This window comes from Helianthus annuus, chromosome 15 (assembly GCF_002127325.2).
Source record: "Helianthus annuus cultivar XRQ/B chromosome 15, HanXRQr2.0-SUNRISE, whole genome shotgun sequence".
Taxonomy (NCBI): domain Eukaryota; kingdom Viridiplantae; phylum Streptophyta; class Magnoliopsida; order Asterales; family Asteraceae; genus Helianthus; species Helianthus annuus.
In genome coordinates, this window is record NC_035447.2 from 119,131,785 (window position 1) to 119,154,715 (window position 22,931).

Sequence of the window (22,931 nt, forward strand, 5' to 3'; positions counted from 1 at the left end):
CGTATTGGGCAATACGATTCTTATTGGTATAATAGGAAGCGTATGGGGCAATATGGTTCCCCTAGACCCAAAGTATAGGAAGCGTATGAGGCAATATGGTTCCCCTAGAGCCAATGTATATGAAGCGTATGGGGCAATATGGTTCCCCTGGTCCCCTAATCTGAATCCTTTTTATAAAAATGTGTAAAAAAAAACGTTTATACATTATTTGTATAACTTAAATTCTTTTCATTTTAAATTTGCAGATATGGCGTCAGATGATGAGATGGATGGCGCGGGAGATTTCGATCCATGGGCCGGTGACGATTGTTCACAATATCCATATATGATATACCCTTCCGAAACGTATGAAGCAAAACGATTGTTAGGATCCGAGGCTGACATGATTGTGCTTGTTTGTATGAATTGAACATTCAGTATATATGAGACAAAGTAAAGTGCAGCGGAAATGAATACAAACCTTGTTAAACACAATCAAAGGAGAATATAGTTTGGTAAACAATTGCTTTTTCATAGAGTCGAATGATTACATCAAAAGCAAAAGATTACAATGCAAGCTTACAGACTAAAACTCCCCCTCAGCCTGATACTTCAGAGTTGGTTGCACAAGATGAAAGGATTGAATTGAGGAGAAGAACTCACTCAAAACGAATCAAATGTAACAGTACAGAGTACTGTTATATTTATAGGCAAACCAAACTACTGATGTACCTCAGCTGACGTCACCATGATAGTGACATCTAACAGCCTAACAACCTGTAGACACTGATCTATACAAAACTACTGATGTCTAACAACTGATAGATAATATAATACAAAACAAGTCTAACACTGTTCACGTTCCACTTTTGTAGCCTAAGCACGGATTACTTGACCATCAGTGCTTTCTTCAAAAGGTGATCAGTCTTTGAATGAGCAGTGCTTGGATCTTCAGCAGTACTTAAGAGACAGTAGTAGATAGAGCTCAGTGTTTGTCTTCAGCAGTCATTAGTTGTTCCATCAGTGTTTGTGTGACAACCCGAACTTTTAAGGTTAGTGTCGTCTAACCTCGTAACTCCTAATCTGGTATTATCCCTGTTACACTACGTTTTTACCACATGTTACGATAATTGCTTGCTATTGTAATTTGTTAAACCTTAATGTAATCGGGAATCACTGTTTGTATGTTTGGGCCTTAGCTTATTTCGGCCGCACCTGTTACACTTCCTTTCGGCCCGCGCAAACACTAGTTATTTCAGGCCAAGTTACATGAGCCGAAGCCCAAACCAAACACAATCGCACATCGAAGCCATGTTCGGGCCGGGCAAAGCCCAAGTGATCCACTGTTAGCTATACGTATCATGTAACAAACACTAGTTATTCAAACTAGAATTATTAATCGAAGTCATGTTTGGGCCTGAGCCCACTTCCATCAATTTAAGGAACCGCCTCAAGTTGTATTATATAGAAATACGTAACTTGTAACAAACAGAATCTCATACTTAAAGTCAAACCCTACACCCCTCCTCTCTCTCAATCTTGCGATCGGCAGTAACCCCCCCCCCCTCTTCATTCGAAGCCTTTTTCAATCGTGCCTTCTTGACTTCGGACGTGATTGAATAGAGTATATTGGCAAATAAATTATCAGCCGAGCAAACCAAGGTGAGTTCACACAAGCCAAGGCATGGGTTCCCAGGGTGGGAATGGGTTGGATTATTTATTTGTGATTACCTAGCACATGGAACTTAGTTATATGATCCTCGGGTGAGGAAGGGTTATTGATAAGATACATCTAGACTAATGGTACTAAATTGAACTGATCTTCGCACACACGCCAGGGTTGGCCGCGATATTATGACTGATCTTCGCACACATGCATTGGAAAGGCCGCGAACTATATACTAAAACTCCGCACACATGCCAGGGTGGCCGCGATACAAATATACATAGTCTAGAATACTTGGGAAAACTTCCCCTAATCTTCGCATACATGCCTAGAGGGCCGCGATGGAAACTAATACGATACATGACTTAATGAACGAACACAAGGCTTACTATACTATTACGATTACTGAACTATTAACTGTGAACTCGCTCAACTAGTTGTTGACTCTCTGCTGCATGCCTTGCAGGACCTTAGGTATTTATGGAGCTTGCACAGGAAGGAGCAGGTCGTTGTGGAGCATGGATTGTGGATGCCATGTTAACGACTAAACATTGAACTTATAATTTACACTGAATTTACATACTTATGCTTCCGCTACTCAAATTACGTTTTGTTAAACACCAATTATATTGTGATGGGTTGTTTTGATTAACTTTACTATTTAAATGTTATGTTCAATATGATTGGTGGCTTGATCCTGGTCATGTCACGCCTCCAAGCGGTGGTACTCCGCGTGTGGATTTTTGGGGGTGTGACAGTTTGGTTCATCAGTTGTTCTTCTGAGCAGTGTTTAGAATGTATCAGCAGATAGATAATCACTGTCAAGGGGAGAGATTAGTGTAAACATCTGCTTATTGTGAATCCACTGTTGTGACCAGGTTTTGGCTTTACATTATCTGTTCCTCTGGTAGGGTTCAATCCCAACAATCCCCCCCTGGAACAGATAATGCCAAAACTCTTCATTATTGTGGACATTTATTGCCTCATCAACAGTTCCCTTATTTGACCTTTAAACTGTAGTTCAAAGTTAAGGGCATCTGTGTCTTCATCGTCCCTGCTAAGTGGAAGATCAAGGAAATCCTGCAAATCTTCAAGACTCAGGCCAAGAGCTTGTTCCCTTGATATTTTCTCCACTTCTCCACCAGACCTGAGCAAGGTCAATACGCAGGTCTGTTTGTCAGTTTCCCACTTTTGTATTTTTGAGCCTGGTGGGTTTCTTGGGAGATGTTTATTTGCAGAGGTATTTGGTGAGGCTGGCCTATTCATCACTGGCTGAGCAGTATGTGCAGATTTTTCCAGTTCAAATTCTTCTTTCAGCATTACCAACGTGCCTGTTTGTACAATGGCTCTTCCAGTAAGAATTTCTTGAACTGTTTCAGCTCCCAACTGTTTGTGTGTCCTTCTTTTGTAGATGGCTGCACCAGTTGGAGCAGTGGTTCTCCTGTTTTGCAGCTTTGATGGTCTTTTTGAAACCTCTGCTTCAGGATAGTCAGGCTTTTGAGGAACTTTTGGATCTTTCTTTCTTAATTCCTCCAACCTTTTGTAGGTTGTCCTGGCCACATCTTCTTTCCATCTAGCAATTTGTCTTTTGTTTCCATATTCAGCAGCAACCAGTTCTTCTCTCATTCTTTTCAGTTCAACCTGTTTGTCAGGTGCATTCTTTCTAAATTTTGCCCAGTCAGGAGGAGTGTGAGTGACTTTCCTTTTTATCATGTCTTGAATTCTTGCTGCTTCAATTTCAAGCTCAGGAACAGTCCACTCTTTGTACATGTATCTCTCTCCTTTGTACTTCTTGTGAGCCATGATGCTTTCAATGTAGTCTTTCTTTAAAGTTTCAGCTGCTCTTTCTGAAATTTGTTGACTGACATTTTTTGCAAATCGTTCAAGGGAGCTGACTTGTGTGAGCAAATATTGATAGTGTCTAGAAATTTCTTTGTCAGATTTCCCTTGTGTGCTTCTCTTTGAGATATCCTCTACTTGTCTGGCCTTGATCTTCAAATATTCATCAACATTTTTAGGCCAGGGATATCCTTTTATTGATGGCAACCTCCTTTTGGCAGGGTCATCCTCATAATAAAAAGATTTTATTTCTTCTCTGACAGCTTCTAGTTCAAGAGGAAATTGAACACGTGCAGGAGGTAAGGGCTTGTGCATTTGAACTGAAGAGATAACAACTGGTTTTGGTATTGTGACAAGAGCTAAAGATTTTGAAGATGTTTGGGATGGTGAAGTGTCATCATCTTTGAGAATTAGCCTTCTCCTCTTTGTTTGAGGAGGAGCTGATGATGTTTTGGATGGAACAGTGGTGGTAGTTGTAGTGGCAGTGATTTGTGATAGACAAACAGTTGTTGAAACAACTGGTGTTCCAACTACTGTTGTCTTTACAGCAGATGTTGTAACAACTGCTGTCTTCTGCCTTTTGGCAGGAGGTGATTTTGTTTTTGGTGGTGATGGTGGTAAAGCAGTGGATGTAGTGTGTGTTGAAGTGGTGTGTGTTGAAGTGGGAGCAGATGTTGAAACCACTGAAGTACCAACAGTAGTGGGCACAAGAGGAGTTACAACAGCTGTTTTAGGAGGTGGTTTTGAAACAGACTTTGATCGTCTGGTTGGAATGGATTTGGGTAGCCTTACTATTTTTGTAGGCTTCTTCTTTTCATCAACAAGATTTTCATTATCTTTTGACCCTGAAGTACCCTGATCCGGATAATCCACCCTGGCTTTTCTTTTGGCCTCTCTATCCCTTTTTACACTTGCAACTGCTTCTGCCAGTGCATTTGTAGTCACATCAATTTTCTTGCTTCCATCTGGCAGAGGGATCTGTTTGGTCCTATTTGCATTTTCTGGTGCAAGGTAGATACCATCCTCTATGCCCTTCTTTTTCCACTCCTGAATTTTCTCCCCCTTTTTGGCATTATCTGGGGGAAGTTGATCAATGAAGAGAACTGGTGGAGGAGCAGTGCCAGTAGTGTGCAGGATCTGAGTTTTGAGAGCCTTTAGATCAGCCTGAGTGTTTTTGAACCGTGACTCCATTGCATTTCTCAGCTGTTGAACATGTTTGTCATGTTGCTGATCTGCTAATTGTGCTTGATGATGGAGAAAAGGTTGAAATAGATTCCAGAGCTCATTTGTAGCAGATGCCTATTGTGGAGCAGGTGCTTGAGGTGGGACAGCAGTAGATTGCATTTTTTGAGTTTTCAACACCTGCTGTAGCATGTTTTTAAGATCTGCAACAGATGTATCCAACTTTTCAATTCGTTCCGTCAAATCCTGATATTTTAAATCATTACCCAATTTAATGGGATCATCTGATTTTCCACAAACAGTGGTTTTATCAGTGGTAGAGGTAGGGAGTTTACTCCAAACACTAACCACTGATGCCCCTTTTTCTTGGTACTAGGGTCTTCTTCCTTCAACACTTGACAACCTTTTGATGTTGCCAGTAGGATAAATAAATCCACTGGTGGTTGGCAGAGGTGCTATAAAAGGAATTGCCTCCAAGGAAGTCTTATTGATGTAACCACTGTCCAACTGTAAACCAGTGGGTTCAACAGTTGTAGTGGCTGCTTCACTTGGATTACCACCAAGAGTTACTTGTAACTCAAGGGGTGTAACCTCCTCAGGTTGTGTTGGTGGGTTAGCAAGGAATGATACATCAGACTCAGTCAGTTGTTGAGGTATATTCTCATTAACAGGTGATTGAGAAGGACTGAGTAATGCCTGGTTCAAATCGATTGCATCCAACAAAAGTTGTGTTTTTGGTGGAATTGTGGATGTGAAGTTGGGTGTAGAAAGAGGATTTGCCCCGGGCATTGGGCTGTGGATGATGGAAACGAGTGTTTCCAGAGCATCATAATGTGGTGGCCCTTTGTGTACAACCTGTTCTTTTTGTGAAGAAGCAGGAGGAGTTGTGGTTATTGGTTGAGATATTTGTACCAACTGCTGTGAGGAAGTAGCAGCAGTGGTTTCTTGTGACATTTGTGTTGTCACAGGCAGTAGCTCTGGTATCTCATCCTCCAGAGTTGTCGTTTTGATTGGTTTGGGGGGTTTTTGATTTTTCTTTTTGTTTGGCTTTTTGGGATTTGTAGGTGTGGGTTTCAAAACAGTTGGTCGGCTGCTTTGATCACCTAGAGCAGTGGGCTCAACAGCAGATACCTGAGGAGTAGTGGTAGCTGCTAAATTCTGCTCAGGCACCTCTGCTTGTGTTTTGCAAGGTGCTAACATTCTTGAAAAAGTTTCAGATGTTAGGCTGTTTATTTGAGTAATCTCACCTTGATTTATTGCAGCTAAATCATCCTTACTGAATTTCTTTTCAAAATAGTAACTTAGAAACCTTGGAATCAGTAAGAATGACTTTGTTTCAACATAATTAACCAAATCTTTAAAAATTTCCCGAGAGTAGTTAAAATTTTCTTCTTGAAGAATTGCATACCCCAGATTTTGAATCTTTAAAGGGATTTCATTGAAAGAAGTGGTTTTGTTTGAAACACATAGTAGGAGGGTATGAAATAAAAATCTGGTTGCAGAAGGAAAATAACCTTTTTGTAAGGTAAGTCTCTTCATCATCGTGGCTTCATACCCTCTTTCAATGAAGTCAGTTTGTACCTCGTTTCTGGTGAAAGAGATTTTACCTTTTTGATCATCGAGTTGAAAGACCTCTGAAATGGATTGTGGCGTGATTTGGACTTCTTTACCCTTTATAGAAGAGTGTATGGAGATTGCAGTGTCTCCTTGTTTTTCAAGGGTTGCATTCTTCCAGAACTCCCTCTGGGTATCCAAATAGATTGGTGCATTGGCGGTGAACAAAGTTTTGTACTTTGATTTTGCCATGATGTTAATAGTGGAATCGAAAACATCGGTGGTACCTGGTTTTGTGAGAAGACCCAGGAGATTGTGAGATGATTTATATGGGATTTCAGTGGAGATTGCCTTTTGAGAGGCTGTTTTCAACGATGATTTGGATGTGGGTTTTGCAGACTTCGATTTTGTCATTTTGAGTGGAATGATCGAAGAAATTTGTGAAAGATGAGATGAAAAAACTGCTTTGAGAAGAGAATTTTTGAAGAATTCAATTCGACAGTAAAACCCTGTTTTGGAGTTAGGGCAGGGTTTTATTTAGGAAAAAGGTGAATGCTGATGTGGGAGCGATTATAATGATCTGACGGCTAAAAACTGACCACATGCCAACCCCTGATGTTATGGTAACTAATGGAGGACAGTTGTTTTGACAACCACTGATGGAACAATCATCAGTAGTTACAACGGTAATGAAATGAAACAGTGGATGTATCAGTGGATGAAACAATGATTTTAAACATCAGTGTTTTTGGAGAAGCAGAGGTTGACTCTCAGCAGTGGACAGACTTTAGAGAGCAGATGTTGAGACACAACAGCATTTTAGGTACAACAGTGGTAGACAATAGAATGAAGACTTTTATTGCAACAACTGATAGTGCAGCAGTGTTTTAACTTTTGACAAATAATGTTAGCATCTGCTTGTTCAGATGTAGAAATTGATTTTGTCTTGTGAAAGCACATTATCTTATCAAACATCTGTTGAGCACCATAGATGCTATTCTTAACAAAATACATTTTAGATGTACATTATCAAGATTAAATTGCCAGCAGTTGTCCACAGAAATTTTGTTTAAGGTTTTGCCAAATGTCCATTATTCCAGACAGTGGTTTAGCATCCCAGATGATGAAACAATTTCTACTAGAGCTGCTCATTTTGTGTCTAATTACTTGAACTAGAACATGAGTATCTTAGTAGTTCGAAATTAATTTGCAATCAATTTATGATCTGTGATAATCAAACTTGAGCTTAACATGACCTTGATATGCGTGCCATTTCCTTTTTGATCAGATTTAAGGATAGTAATTTCTCACAAAAATAAGGAAATATCATCCTGACCAGAGATGAACTTTTACTATCAAAAATGAGTAAAAGTTCAAAGTATATTTTATAAAAAGTGATATATATATATATATATATATATATATATATATCTGGCTTTATTTAGAGAAAAACACCTTAAAAAAATTAAAGGATGTTTTGAAAATCATCAAAAAGGATCTGACAGCTTTCCAAATAAGTTCATGATCATATCGTTCTCAAGTTATTTTGACCATTGTTTGGGGTCATTTTCTTGTCAATTGTTTGAAATTTTTTCTTTTAAGAACAATCACTGGAGATGTCGTAGTTACCTGAACAATTCCTGGATTGATGAAAGCACTCAGTTGCATGATGACCACTGTTTACCCAATTTTGACCTCAGAAGTGTTTTGTGCTTACTCTTTTCCTTTTGGATTCAAAGGTTTTTGAGATAACCACACTTTGAGGTTTATTTATTTTTTCCCTTTTTGCCCTTCCCATTCACAAGTATAGAAATACTCACTGAGAGGAAACTTAATCCAGAATCATTTTGAAGTAATGTTTTGAGAAATCTGGCCACGTTTGTCCATGCTTTATTACCAGATCTCACATCACATATGATTAGGACAGTTTTGACACCTTATTTTCTTAATGTGTTTTGACACAGTTGTTTTGGTCCTATTGAGGATTCTCAACCTGCCTTTGAACACATAAGAATTTTAACTAAAGTTTTAATTCCCTCTTTCTTTGTTAGCAGAACACTAGTGTTTAGATGAACATAGGTTTAGCTGAACAGAGGTGCAAACTTTAGTGTAAAATGTAAAAACATCACAAATTTCGTAACAACAGTTGAAATCAATTTTGAAAATATCAAACGATCCCATAAGTTAACAGATATTTTTCAGATCTGAAAACTATGAGTAACTTGTGCATGATATCACTTGTTGCGTGAAGTTTGTGTGTCATATGACATCTTGGTTGTTTTACAGAGTTTCTGAATAACCATTTTGATCATGATTCACATGTTACTCTATTTTTCAACTGAATACAACCAACCTCAGTATCAATGAATTGTGAGCTGAACTGTTATGTCAAATTGATTGTTAGATCGAATTTGACTGTTCAAGCTCTGATACCAATTGTTAGGATCCGAGGCTGATATGATTGTGCTTGTTTGTATGAATTGAACATTCAGTATATATGAGACAAAGTAAAGTGCAGCGGAAATGAATACAAACCTTGTTAAACACAATCAAAGGAGAATATAGTTTGGTAAACAATTGCTTTTTCATAGAGTCGAATGATTACATCAAAAGCAAAAGATTACAATGCAAGCTTACAGACTAAAACTCCCCCTCAGCCTGATACTTCAGAGTTGGTTGCACAAGATGAAAGGATTGAATTGAGGAGAAGAACTCACTCAAAACGAATCAAATGTAACAGTACAGAGTACTGTTATATTTATAGGCAAACCAAACTACTGATGTACCTCAGCTGACGTCACCATGATAGTGACATCTAACAGCCTAACAACCTGTAGACACTGATCTATACAAAACTACTGATGTCTAACAACTGATAGATAATATAATACGAAACAAGTCTAACACTGATCACGTTCCACTGTTGTAGCCTAAGCACTGATTACTTGAACATCAGTGCTTTCTTCAAAAGGTGATCAGTCTTTGAATGAGCAGTGCTTGGATCTTCGGCAGTACTTAAGAGACAGCAGTAGATAGAGCTCAGTGTTTGTCTTCAGCAGTCATTAGTTGTTCCATCAGTGTTTGGTTCATCAGTTGTTCTTCTGAGCAGTGTTTAGAATGTATCAGCAGATAGATAATCACTGTCAAGGGGAGAGATTAGTGTAAACATCTGCTTATTGTGAATCCACTGTTGTGACCAGGTTTTGGCTTTACATTATCTGTTCCTCTGGTAGGGTTCAATCCCAACAACGGTTCAATAAACTTAGGGAGATGAAGGTGGGGTTCATGAGAGGGATACATTGGGATTCGTTAGAGACATGTGGGGTGGCGGACACTGTTTGACAGGTTATCGGGCAGGATAGCCCGTGGGATCGTTTATTTCGAATAGGAGCCGCACCATCTTATCAGCCGTTGATGGTGGAGTTTCTCTCCACATTCCGCTATAGACCTCGACCGGATGACCGGCCGAACTCGGATTTTGATGATCCGAACTTGCCGGCCCCATCACCCGAGATCACATTCCGTTTGTTCGGCGAGGTATTTGAGATGTCGCTTCGTCAATTTGTCATCGCCGCCGGTTTTTACACAGACGAGGAGTTGGCTCAGGACGTGTATACCACGGCCATCAATCGTATGCCCGAGGATGAGTTGATTGCCTGGTGGCCCACCATCGGTGAAGGTCCATACACCAAGGCGGAGGAGGTCCGATCCTCGGAGATTCGCGACCCGTTAGTTCGTTACTTGCATCGTTGCTTTAGCACGGGCATCGCGGCCCGTGGCAAGAGTTGCGAGCACGTAACGAAGGCTGATCTTTTCTATCTCTATTGTTTATTTACTGGTCGTCCGTGCGCCCTCCATCTCTGCCTGGTGGATTATTTTGTCACACATTGGAAAAAGCAGCGTCGTGGTAGTATATATGGAGGATCGTTTATCGGTTGGATAGCCCAGAGTGTTAGTCGGTACCTTGGTTGGGTCGAGGATAGGTATCCACCGCCGGCTCCCTGCATCCGTGCGCATATCCGCTTCCTTGACTCCTCTTGACCCGTTAGCCTCTCATGCTTGAGTCCGTTTCGACATGGTTCCTATACTTTCATGTCATCGAAATTACATTCTTGTTAGCGTACACCATTGTACATGTTGACGATCATGTTACTCGCATATTTTACATCTAATTTTCATTAGTCAACTCTAACGAACATATAACACATGGCCAATTCACATTCTTACAACTCATGTAATTCATCATATTATTCCATTTAACATGTATTGATATAACATGTGCCATACAACTTCCTATGATCCTACCTTTAAGACAACAAATCAAATCATGCTTCTTATGCGTAGACGCTTAGTTGACTTTCAGAAGTCAACGGTTTAACATATAACTTACGACATAACCTCATATATCCGTGTTATTATTTTAGGCTATACAAGCATCACTATATATATATATATATATATATATATATAACAATCATGATGAAATATGCTGACATCCACACGATCACCTAACTATATACACATACGCATTCACATACACATACTTTCACATGTTAATGCTTTCATTATCTCACATTTGACCACCACATACAAGGTGAGCCTATTTAAACGAAGTCATAACATCATCCTTTACTAGCATGGTCATATGTTATGCATTTAGTACACATTCACTTCCTAATCACCATTAAACAATTAATTAAATCCATGGTGACCGTCACACCATACAAGCATAAGGTACAATCCCCAAATGCACGATTTTGATCAAAACCAACATTCAACCCGAATTCTCATATAAATTCCATCTAAAGCACATTATTCATGTTAGTTTAATACTAAACTCGTCTTTCTACAATTTATTCATAATTCTCAAGACGTTTCATATAATTCTCATATCATAACATCACTTAGACATTTCATCAAGCACCTTGTGAGCGTACTACAATCTAAACTCAATGTACAAGTATCTTGTGAATAAGCTTACTATCTCATATCAAAATCATTGATTCAACAATTACCATACAATTTTCATTCTAATTAGGTTCATTCTACAACATCATACAACATCTAACTTCACCCATCAAAATTCTATAGAACATATCACATATAGTCATCATCAACTTCATTCTACTACCACTACAAATGGGTTTTTCCCAAAACATCAACATAATCAAAATTAAGCATGCTATAGCTTCTATGTATTCATATTGTCTAGATTTCCTACTCAATTTCAATAAACATTCACGGATTACACATAACCCACTTAACCAAACATCACAAAAACACTTAATTCGACTTACTTTGTGTTAGAATCACTTAAATGATCAACATTCAGGTTCATGCATCCGAGCTTCCTTGAGATTTCTTCCCAATTTGATGAAATTAGTGAAACTAGGGTTTCACCTTTCCTTTGCCTTTGTTCGATCGACCTAGAGCCAGGCACACACACTGGCTTCTTTTTTTTTATCAAATATATTACACATTTACACATTAGCCTCCTTGTCTTTTAAAGTATGTTTAAATTTGTTATTTCCATACTAACTTGGTCTCTTTTCTTAGTTTAACTTAGTTACACACATAAATTTAAACTTACTGTCGTTTTCTTATGGTACCATTTTACGGTCACCGTTTTCTGTTATTTAGCATCACGAAAATAATATTATTTTATAACATACAAAATTTAGGGTGTTACATTTACAGGCTTTAGGCACGTCCTATACACGGCACAGCCCGTCACCCTCTACTAGGCGTGGCCCGAATTTTACAGAGGAGGAGCTCGCTGAGTCTGACGAGTATTGATGATGATAGTGGTTCTTATTATCATATTATGTAGTACTGTACGAACAATTGAATTTAATTTTAAGTATTTGTAATATTTGTTTAATTTGGATATGTTTAATTTGTTTGGATTGCTTAATTTCACTACGTCTTTTATAAAATTTATAACAAAAAAACTGACATCATTTTATGACAAAAAAAAAACTTAATTGATGTTTAAAAAAATAAAGTTCAAAAAGATACTAATAACAATATGTTGTTCTTGCAAAAAAAAAAATCCTCCAGAGAACGTATGGCTCTATATGTTTCCTCTTGTCTTTTGAAAAAAAAATCATTAACGGAGCGTATGACCCTATACACTTCCTTTTAGCTGACCATCTTTTGAAAAGTTTGGTACACATATAGGAAGTGTATTGCTTAATACACCTGGACCCAGAGGAACCGTATTGCCCTATACGTTTCCTCTGGTCCCCTAATCATTAGCTGACCATCTTCTGAAAAGTTTGTACTTCAAGTACACATATAGGAAGTGTATTGCTCAATACGCTTGGACCCAGAGGAACCGTATTGCCTATACGCTTCCTATAGGGTTCAAGGGATGTGCAAATAACCAAGGGGATGTGTGAATAACCAAGCCCTATATTTAATGTTGTACCTTGTGTTTAATAATTTGTAATTCATTGTACATGTTCTTTGAATTTGTTAGGGTATTATATTATATTATATTATATTATATTATATTATACTATACTATACTATACTATACTATACTATACTATACTATACTATACTATACTATACTATACTATACTATACTATACTATACTATACTATACTATACTATACTATACTATACTATACTATACTATACTATACTATACTATACTATACTATACTATACTATACTATACTATACTATACTATACTATACTATACTATACTATACTATACTATACTATACTATACTATACTATACTATACTATACTATACTATACTATACTATACTATACTATACTATACTATACTATACTATACTATACTATTATTAAAAATACAAGCTAATTAATAGTAATAGTATAATGTTATAATAATATATAATATAGTTCTTTTAATATTTTTATTATTTTAATATTATAATAATACTTATGTTTTTTAACTTTTAAGTTGAATACATTATACCATTTTTCTTAGCTTTGATTATTTTTTTGTATCTTGGGTTAGTATAAGCTTTGTGTCAACCGGTATCGAACCGGTACTGGTATCGATTACCGGTACGGTCCTGTTCGATATCGGTACATGAAGGTAAAACCGGCATCAGCCTGATACAGGAAACATCAAAAGTTAGTATCGAATTGATATTGAAAATTTTTTAGTTAGATTTATTAATAAATTAGCTTCACTAATACTCTACTTTTACATAGGGTATGTTTGGCAAAAGTAGTTGGTGGTTAGAAGCTGGTAGCTGGTAGCTAGTGGCTGAAAGCTGGTAGCTGGTAGCTGTAGATATTTAGATATATTTGGTGTTTGGCAGAGTAGCTGGAGCTTTTAATAAAATGCATAAAATGAACAAAATGGACATAACTAAAAATTTAAAAAGTTAGTGCACTAAAAAGTTCATTATCTTTAGAGGTTAAAATAGTCATTTTTCCCTAAAAGCTTTGTAGCTCCTTCAATCAAACAAGTCTTTTTATTGAGTAGGAGTTTTTTCTTAAAATCTTAAAGCTAGAAGTTGCTAAAAGTTCCTAAAAACTCTATGCCAAACATACCCATAGACGTCGGCTTTAGCTCATTTCTATTAATAATTTATTGATTATTACACTTATTTTGTTTTTCATTTTATTATTATGTTAAAACACCAAAGTTCATTGATTTTGTTTTCAAGACAATATTTTTATTTAGGAGGTATGTGACAAGGCATGTATGAGACTAACCATTTATATAAGTTTCAACACCTAAAGCTTGTTTTTCTTTTTATTATAGCCTAGTGGCAATTTAGGGGTGAGATAAAACTTTGAGACCAATAGGTTCTGAGTTCGATTCTTCCAAGGGGGTTTTTCTCATATTTATTGGGTTTACTCCTGAATTGATGTATAGGCATTATGTCTAGTGGAGATGGATATGATCGGGTGGTTCCGCTGATGGCACGATGATACTCTAGTGGTCTGTCAAGGATCCAAATTTGCCGTTAAAAAAATTATGTTAAAACGCCAAAGTTGATTGATTTTGTTTTCAAACAAATATTTTTATTTAGAAGGTATGTGAAAAGGCATGTATCAACTTGTATAAGATTCAACACCTAAAGCTTGTTTTTCTTTTTATTATGTTAAAACACCAAAGTTAATTGATTTTGTTTTATGTATGAGACTAACCACTTGTATAAGATTCAACACCTTAAGCTTGTTTTTCTTTTTATAATGTTAAAACACCATAGTAAAATAATCAAGCAGTAATAATGTAGTATGTAGATTAAGTTCTTACAAAATGTTGAATTGTTGATCATACTCGTTATCATCCCCATTAGGGTCCACAAAGGTGCGGTTAATATAAAAAACATAACAAATATGTGTCCACCGGCCTAGGCGCCTAGCTAGTTGTGGCCTGTGGGTTTAGGTAATATTCTTGACGTTAAATATAAATATGTATTTTTTATTGCCAAATATAAGACAAATAACGATGTAATTGTTGAATCTTAAAAACATGTTACTGAATCTTAAAAACACTATTAAAACTTTAGATTGCTTTATCTGTTATACTATGTTATAATCTCATGTGTTACACAGTTGAATATATAAAATCAAATAGTTAGTAATTCATATATATGTATTAATTTGAAACATATGGATGAATAGTGCTACAGTAATTTCTTTTTTTTTTTATCTTTGACTTTGTCTTTTTGTCTTTTTTTTTTACTTTTAACTTTTAATTTTCAGTATTAACTCTTACGGCCCCTTAACTTTCAAAATACTTTTTAACCGAGTTTTACGTCTTTATTTTTATTTACGTGTCGATATAAACTTAAGTTGATTTACGTTTCGACATTTTTTTTTTTTTTTGTGTTTTCTCAACTTTCAATATTGACACTGACAACCCTTTAACTTTCTAGATACTTTTATAGTCGGTGATTTTTTTCTTTTTTTTTTACTTTTAACCTTTAACTTCCAGCATTGACTCTTACAACCTCTTAATTTTCTAAATACTTTTTAATCGATTTTTACCTCTTTATTTTTATTTACGTGTCGATATAAACTTAAGTTGACTTACATTTCGACATAATTTTTTTTTTGTATTTTCTCAACTTTTGGCATTGACACTGACAACCCTTTAACTTTCTAAGTACTTTTGTAATCGAGTTTTCCAGTCGATGTAAAACACGTGTCGACATATTTTTGTACTTACGACGACTTTATTTTGTAAGTTTTCTATTTCGACTGCTATATCGAATCAAAAATCGGGTCGCCCCGCCGTGAAGCACGGCTGTAACCCACTAGTTTATATTTAAATCGTAAAACGATATTTATAGAAGTTTTTAGGGTTATTGGATTTTATCACCCCCCAACTATTGGCTATTGTCCGTTGTCACCCCCAACTATCACTTTAACGCCTGTCACCCCAACTTAACACTTAGTGTGTTCTGTCACCACGTCGTTAACTGATTACTAACTTTTAATCAAGTTACTATACTTTTGGGGGTGTCATAGGGATCTTAGGAAGGTTTTAGGGATCTTAGAACACCTTCAAAAGTATAATAACAGGATCAAAAGTTAGTGATCAGTTAACAACATGGGTGATAGAACACACTAAGTGTTAAGTTGGAGGTGGCGGACGTCAAAGTGATACTTGAGGGTAACAGCGACCAATAGCCAATAGTCAGATGTGATAAAATCCAATAACCCAAGTTTTTAAATGTCTAAATAATTTTTTTGTCGTGTATGATTAACATGTGTGATGTTGACCAAGTTTATAAATATGCAAGCATTTGATTTATCGATTAAAGAAACTGCATGATCAGCTTTCTCATAACTTTTAGCAGTCACAATAACTATTGTTTTTATGTTTTAAAAAAAGACTGAATGAATTATATATATGTATATATACACACACAAGGTTTGAACCACGTGTATTATACGGCTTGAGTAAATATAATGTCTTGTATTTAATAACAAAAATGCTATGTTTTAGAAAACATGTGTGTTATTCTGTATAAAGAAAATGTTATTATTTAATATTATTTTATTGCATGAACAAAAATATATTATCATTTATAAAATTGATTAAAATAATAATGTATCAAACAATTTAGAAAAAAATATATATATATATATAAGGTAACTAAAAGTTAGAAAGCCTTTCCACCTTTAGTTGTTTTAGTTATATTAGAGTTGTTTTAGTTACACTGTTAGTCTCTTTAGTTTGTGAAAAGTAACAACCCAGGTATTATTAGTTTAAAGTAACAGGTTGAGGTTTTAACATTTGGTTTTGTAATATCCTAGGGTCTTAAGGCTAATGATTGTTAAATACTAACTGAGAACTTGAGGTATTTTCATCATTTCAGAACTTAGTACCCAACTTTGTTATTTTCAAAAAAAACACAAGGACTAACTCCGCAATTAACTCATATGATATTTAAAGACAATTTTTATTTTTGTACTTTTATTTAACTTTATTTATTTAACTAAATAATTTTTAAAATGGTGAAAATGTAATATATTTTAAAAGATTATATAGTTGTAATTATTTAAAACTTGCTTTAATAACGTTTGAATATAAAATACTGTTTAATTGTTATATTTTCACCTTAAGAACTTTTTTTTATCAAAATTTGTATAAATAATTCAATATTTTTAGGACTTATGTAATAGTTTATTTATAAACCATCAACTATTCTAGTAACGTTCAGACTACTCTATTTTGGTAATTAGATTATAAAATAGGCTAAAACTAATGTAACTAAGATAAACAAAAATGAATAAATATTTTTTAAACTTAGTTAAAGTACATTCATAGATTAATATCTTAATTTTTTCAACTTAAGCGTCAGACTCAATTTTCAACATGTTTGTTTTTTGTTGCATTGGAAATTATTTACATATGCATGTATAAATAATATCAACTAACGCATACAATAAATATTAAGCATAAGGTTTGTACTCTTTGACCCAAGTTTTAGTAATATGAAGCAATATATCATAAATAAAAAATATATATGTTTGTTACCTTGTCTAGTTATAATCATTTCTTTATATTGATTTGGAATAAATTGTTTGATTTGTAATACACCATATTAATTAGTTGAATTCTCTGACACTAAACATGTTAACATATAAAAATTATCATGTTTCGTTTATACCGTACTAGGTTATTACCCGTGTGTCCCACGGATTGAACAATAAAAAAAGAAAACACATATAACTTTATATTCAAAACAGTTTAAATAAAATAAAGGCAAAAGTTTCCTTAACAATGATAAATGAACAAAAAAGACTACAAATTTCCAAAAATTTCTTTTTTTTTTTGGGTAAAATTCCAAAAATTTCTTTGTATACAACATTTGCGGTCTTATTTGTAGCATGGCCATCTTTATCTGTTAACAACATCTTTAAACCGGCTCTACTTTTAAATCCTTCAAGAAAGTAATCTCGGATGGAGGTATCCTGTTAAGGCAAAAAACAATCAAACATATACATTAGTAATTGATAAATGATACATGTTGGATAATAAATATGCTTATAATGTAATTAGAGGGTCCAAAATAGTAATTAACCACATACATTGAAGGCAATGGTGCAGCAGATGAGCAATCCTTTTTTGACATTGCAGAAGCAGATGAGGTATCCAGTTTAGACATTTGTTAAAGAAGAGAGAATGAAGAATAGAATTAAGTGTGATTGTCCAAATGGTTTCATGGATTAGATAGGGGTGGTACCTTAATGTTTTTTTCGAAATTATCTAGAGAGCAGGATATAAGACAACTATTCTATTTTGAGCAGCCTGTTTTTGAGCATATGAGTTTGAATTCTTGTGTTGAAAAGTACTGTACTTTTTTGTACAAAGGGTTTTCAGTTTTTGAGAAGTTTTTTTTAGCATATGAGTATGAATTATGTGTTTGGAGAGTACTAAACTTTTTGGTGCAAGGGTTTTCATAAGACATTAATGCTTATTGTCCCTTATAGTTGACATTTGCCTGCTGTTACTACTGAACACTGCTTCCTGGTGTGCAACTGTTCATTTCAGCTTTTTGACCTTTGTCTTTTGTTGTCATATGTGTTGACAATATTCCTCTATATCAAAAATAGGTAGTTGCATTAGGGTAAGTATGTTGAGGACTACCAAATCAATGCCAAAAATAATGACAACTTGTAGAAACTAATAAAAATTTACCAACAAATCGAAGGAACCAGGTACCTGATAGTTATTAGGACAATCACCAACTAATCCAAGTTCGTCCATGTAGGATCGAGCACAGCCATTTGGGCAAACCATTGACTCTTAACTACTATCGATTCATTATATGGGAGAGCAACCTGAGATCACAATACCAATGCATGTTCGCCGACCAACCTACAATAAGAAATGAATGCTCAAATCAGACCAAACATTAGGATCAAAAGGGAGTGCAACTCAAGATCAAAGCTTTAAGTATACATTAGACACACATTTTCTTAGTGGGAATGAAGGTTTTAGATCACCATCTTCTAGCAGCCACTAAAAGCAATTGTATATGTCAAAGACAATTGCTCAACAGTCAACACATGTGCAAGCTAAATCCTCCTACAAAAATGCATAAAAAATAAATAAATATAAGACGTCCAACCAGATAAAAAAGACACATTCAACAAAAAAGAACAACAAAAGAATTCATATCTTACTTCATGATGCAACACTAATATGCCATAAAGATTTATTCCTATCCTTTTTTATTGTAAGAACACATATAGGTGTTTATAGAGGTGGCAAAAAAACGGTTTGTTAACCAGAACCGGTTATTAACCGGAACCAGTAGACCAGTAACCGGTTCCTAGTTAATATTAACAGTTGGTTCGTAGCTAGTTATAGATGTATAGGATGGTAATCGGTTATTTTTAGCGGAAAAAAAACGTAAAAATGATGAAAAAAATTGGAAAATAACCGGTTACTTAACCGAAATAACCGGTTATTAACCGAACTGGTTAAAGTAATAACGGGTTAAAGAAAAAATGAGAAAATAACCGCTTGAACTGGTTACTGAGATTAACCGAAATGTGCACTTCTAGTGTTTGTTTAGAAAGTCTATTTGATTATTATTGAGTCAATTTTAGTTTTTCAAAATTCGGCTTGAGCTACCAAATTTAGGTTTACTCTATAAAAGAGGGTTTTATGTAATGGTCTAAGCATTCAATATTATATCAAAAAAGTGATCATAAAATTTAATTTTGTAATTACTTCCACTGTATGTCAGTTTATGATAAACTAACCTGAGATAAGATTATAGGTCCACCGTGAGACGCATAAAGATTCTCGTCCTTCATCATGCTAACTATCTTGGTTGTAAACCGTTTCATTTCGGCCTAAAACATACATGATTTAGTCAGCAAATGGTTGGCCAGATAAGGAAACTTTTGAAAGTTGAAACCAAGTTAGAGAAAATTATTAATCTTAAACGGCTCGTTATCAGTTCGAAGCTCGATTCCTGGTATGAAATGTAACCAGAGCGGAAATCCACTATTACGCGAAAAAAAAAGAGTTAATGCATAAACACATAAACACGAAGTTTTGGAGCATTGTGAATATTAAAGACTGTAATTATTTAATTAACACTAACCCGTAATTCCACTCGGCACAAACGTAAGGACCGATTCGAAGATGAACATAAAGACCAGCATCGGAGTAGAACCCATTGCTAGTGTCTATCTACATTCATAGTTAAAGAAAGCGCATGTTAATCTTTGTTAATGGGTCAAAAAACTAAGTAATGTATGGATATGTCTCAACGGATTCGTTTTTTTTTGTTTTCTGGTTATGCGCTACGCCTCAGCCCCGTTTTTGCACCTAGTCGCTCGCCTTTTTGCGCCTCAACACCGTTATTTAAAAAAAAAACCCATTTTTGCGCCTAGGCTACCACCAGGCGCTATAGGTGCGCCTCGTTGCGCCCAAGCACCTAGGCGCGCACTTTTTGCACTTTTGACAACACCGTTTTTAAAAAAAAACATTTTTGCGCCTAGGCTACCACCAGGCGCTATAGGTGCGCCTCGCTACGCCCGAGCGCCTAGGCGCGCGCTTTTTGCACATAAGTATTTGTGATATTTGAATGTATTTTGGGTATTAACTTTGCAATACTAAATGTGGTAGTTAATCCCAAACAGGGAATTTAAACTTTTCAGCTAAAAATAAGAGGTCAAACATGTTGAAAATAAGGCTTTTAGTCTACTAAATCGTTGTTTTAGTAGGAAGATTTTTATTGTAATAAGTAATTACATTGCTTTTCTTACTATATTTAAGGCGTGAACGTTTTAAAAATATAGAACAAATGGACAACACCGAACCCATTTCAACCTGACCCGTTAAAAATGTGATGCTTGCTAGTTGCTTCGTAAAATGCTGAAAATATATGCAGACCCCAGCATCTTCACTTGCAGTAAGATCATTGTCTGATGAAATTACGACTTCGTCCTAGTCTTCGTCTTCGTACTACAGCATGATATCATTCGTAAGTAAATGTGGAAATTTCAACCCATTTACTTATTCATGGGTTGATTTGAGTTATAAAAATGTTAGCTAAAAATAGGAATGGATCAAGCGGGTTGAAACTTGAAAGTCACCTGATGCCTATTTTTAATGCATAAATCAGATTTTAAACTGCAACATGACACTCTCCAAAAGCATAACACGATTAACATTGTTCTTGTTAACATGATACATATCAAATTTATCATCTTCTCCATGAAAAACCGATAAGCATCAAGTGGAAGTTGCTTTCCGGTCTTGGTTCGGGTCACTGGTTGGGTCGGTTTGAACCAAGTTCTGCACAGTCCTAAAGACCTATATATATTTTTTAATAAGAATCCAAATCATATATAATAGAATCTTTATATACTTATTTAGAATAAAAAATAGTGTAAAGATTAAATACAAATGAGTTTTAAAATGAGAAGCGGTCAGATGTACCAGAATTTGTGGGAGGTGGTAGCGGTGGATCTCACCCCTAGTCTCTGAATTATGGCCATTGTATGATCTGCCAAACTATGAGAATCTAGCAGGGCAAGCGCACAAGACGTTTAAGGTTTCTGAAAGTCTAAAAACTAAATATTTGAAACAGAATAAAGAGCATACCACTAATAAATCTGTGCATACGACCCCCCTTATCTTGAATTTTGAAAGTAAATGAATTACTGAACTGCCAGAAGAAAATCAAACCATAGTCGTTATCAAGGCACTCAATTCCATTAGGGTATCATCAAAGTTGCAACTGGAAAACAAAAAACAGAATCAGAATCAAACAAACATACGAGTAATGAAGTGAATTGAAATTGTTGTTGAAAAACCCTAATTTCTTTTAACCACAACCATACAAATAGGAAATAATCGAAACCTAGAAATTGGCAATGAAAACATACCGTATTACGGATCAAATCGTTGGTATCTTCCGGCGATGGTGAGGGTTAGGGTTAGAGAACACTGAATCACATATGCGAGAAGATAGGGTTTGTGAGAGCGATGGTTGGTAGAGAGAGAGAGACATTGGTATGATGCAAGGGCGGAATAAAAATCAAGACAACACATTTGGGCAGTGGATCCGGGTCAGATACCAAGTACCCGAGCATTAACCCGATTAAAAGAAAGGTGAAGGGGTCTATAACATTGACACATAGGATTGTGATGGTGTGGCTAGTCTAAATGTTTGCCAAGTGTCCACATGGTTAGTTATTTATTAGAGGAGATAGATACCAAGAAATAGAAAAATGTTACACTAATAAATAATATATATATATATATATGTGTGTGTTAATTACTTAAATGATGATTATCTTTATAAAAATTGGCTTCAAAGTTGCTTTAATAAATTAATTTATGTATAAGCTGGTTAATTTACATATAAGCTAATTACGGAAGTGGCCTCAAATTAGCTTTAATTAAGTTAATTACTAACCATTTAAAAAAATTATTTGTTAAATTAAAAAAGTTTACTTAAATAATAAGAGAAAAATAAAAATTAGCTTTTAAATATTACAAGAGTTAATTTTTTGTTTAGTCCCTCTGGTTTCTCTAAAGTTTAACGTTGGGTAATAAGTTCTCAGTTAGTTTTTAATGCATGTTAGCCCTTAAGGCCCTACAATGTCAGTTAAATTATTTATATATAAAACTAACTTTATATAAACTATTCCATTCACTATTTTTTTTACAAAGCAATGGCAGATAGTCGGGCAACAAGTTACGCCGCCACCCACTTTTGAATATATATATATATATATATATATATATATATATATATATATACGTGATCAGTTCAAAAAAAATCACTATTAATATATACCCAAATATTTTTAACATAAATTGCTTAACATGATAAATATAAAACATGTAACGTCATACCATAACGTGTTTATACGTATAAACAAGAACAATTTACTTACGAAAACATAAATGTATATGATTTAGGCAGCCAGGATCCCTAATCAACCTTAACATGATTAGCCAACAATAAGATGTGTATACACAAAGACATTTTAAAACTGTCTATTACTTGTTGCATCTACACTCCTGGTTTTATTTTGAGACGTCCATCTTATCTCATCAACTATCTTGTATTTGTGATTCGGTGAGCAAATCCACAAGAATGTTCAACGGGTGGAAGAGTACTAGGATACGATGCGCTCACAAAGGTGTGCCAATTGTAAATGGGAATAACCCCATTTTGGGTAATTTGTTCACTTGATTTCAAGAAATACATTCTCTTGCTAA

General features: G+C 35.2%; 2 long non-coding RNA genes across 3 annotated transcripts; both read right to left on the reverse strand.

Annotated features, from left to right (window-relative positions):
• Window positions 1-17,507: 17,507 nt before the first annotated feature.
• On the reverse strand, window positions 17,508-19,540 carry LOC110912304. The gene is made up of 5 exons (XR_002577825.2): window positions 19,448-19,540; window positions 18,650-18,764; window positions 18,399-18,554; window positions 17,765-18,274; window positions 17,508-17,647 (listed from the first exon to the last, which is right to left on the reverse strand). It is a non-coding gene; the product is annotated as an uncharacterized LOC110912304 (long non-coding RNA).
• Window positions 19,541-19,625: 85 nt separating this feature from the next.
• LOC110912302 lies at window positions 19,626-21,737 on the reverse strand. Of its 2 annotated transcripts, none has more exons than XR_002577823.2 (7): window positions 21,587-21,737; window positions 21,303-21,438; window positions 21,138-21,222; window positions 20,792-21,011; window positions 20,531-20,660; window positions 19,795-19,883; window positions 19,626-19,694 (listed from the first exon to the last, which is right to left on the reverse strand). It is a non-coding gene; the product is annotated as an uncharacterized LOC110912302 (long non-coding RNA). The 2 variants fall into 2 exon arrangements; XR_002577824.2 differs by having other exon boundaries at window positions 20,526-20,660.
• Window positions 21,738-22,931: the final 1,194 nt, after the last annotated feature.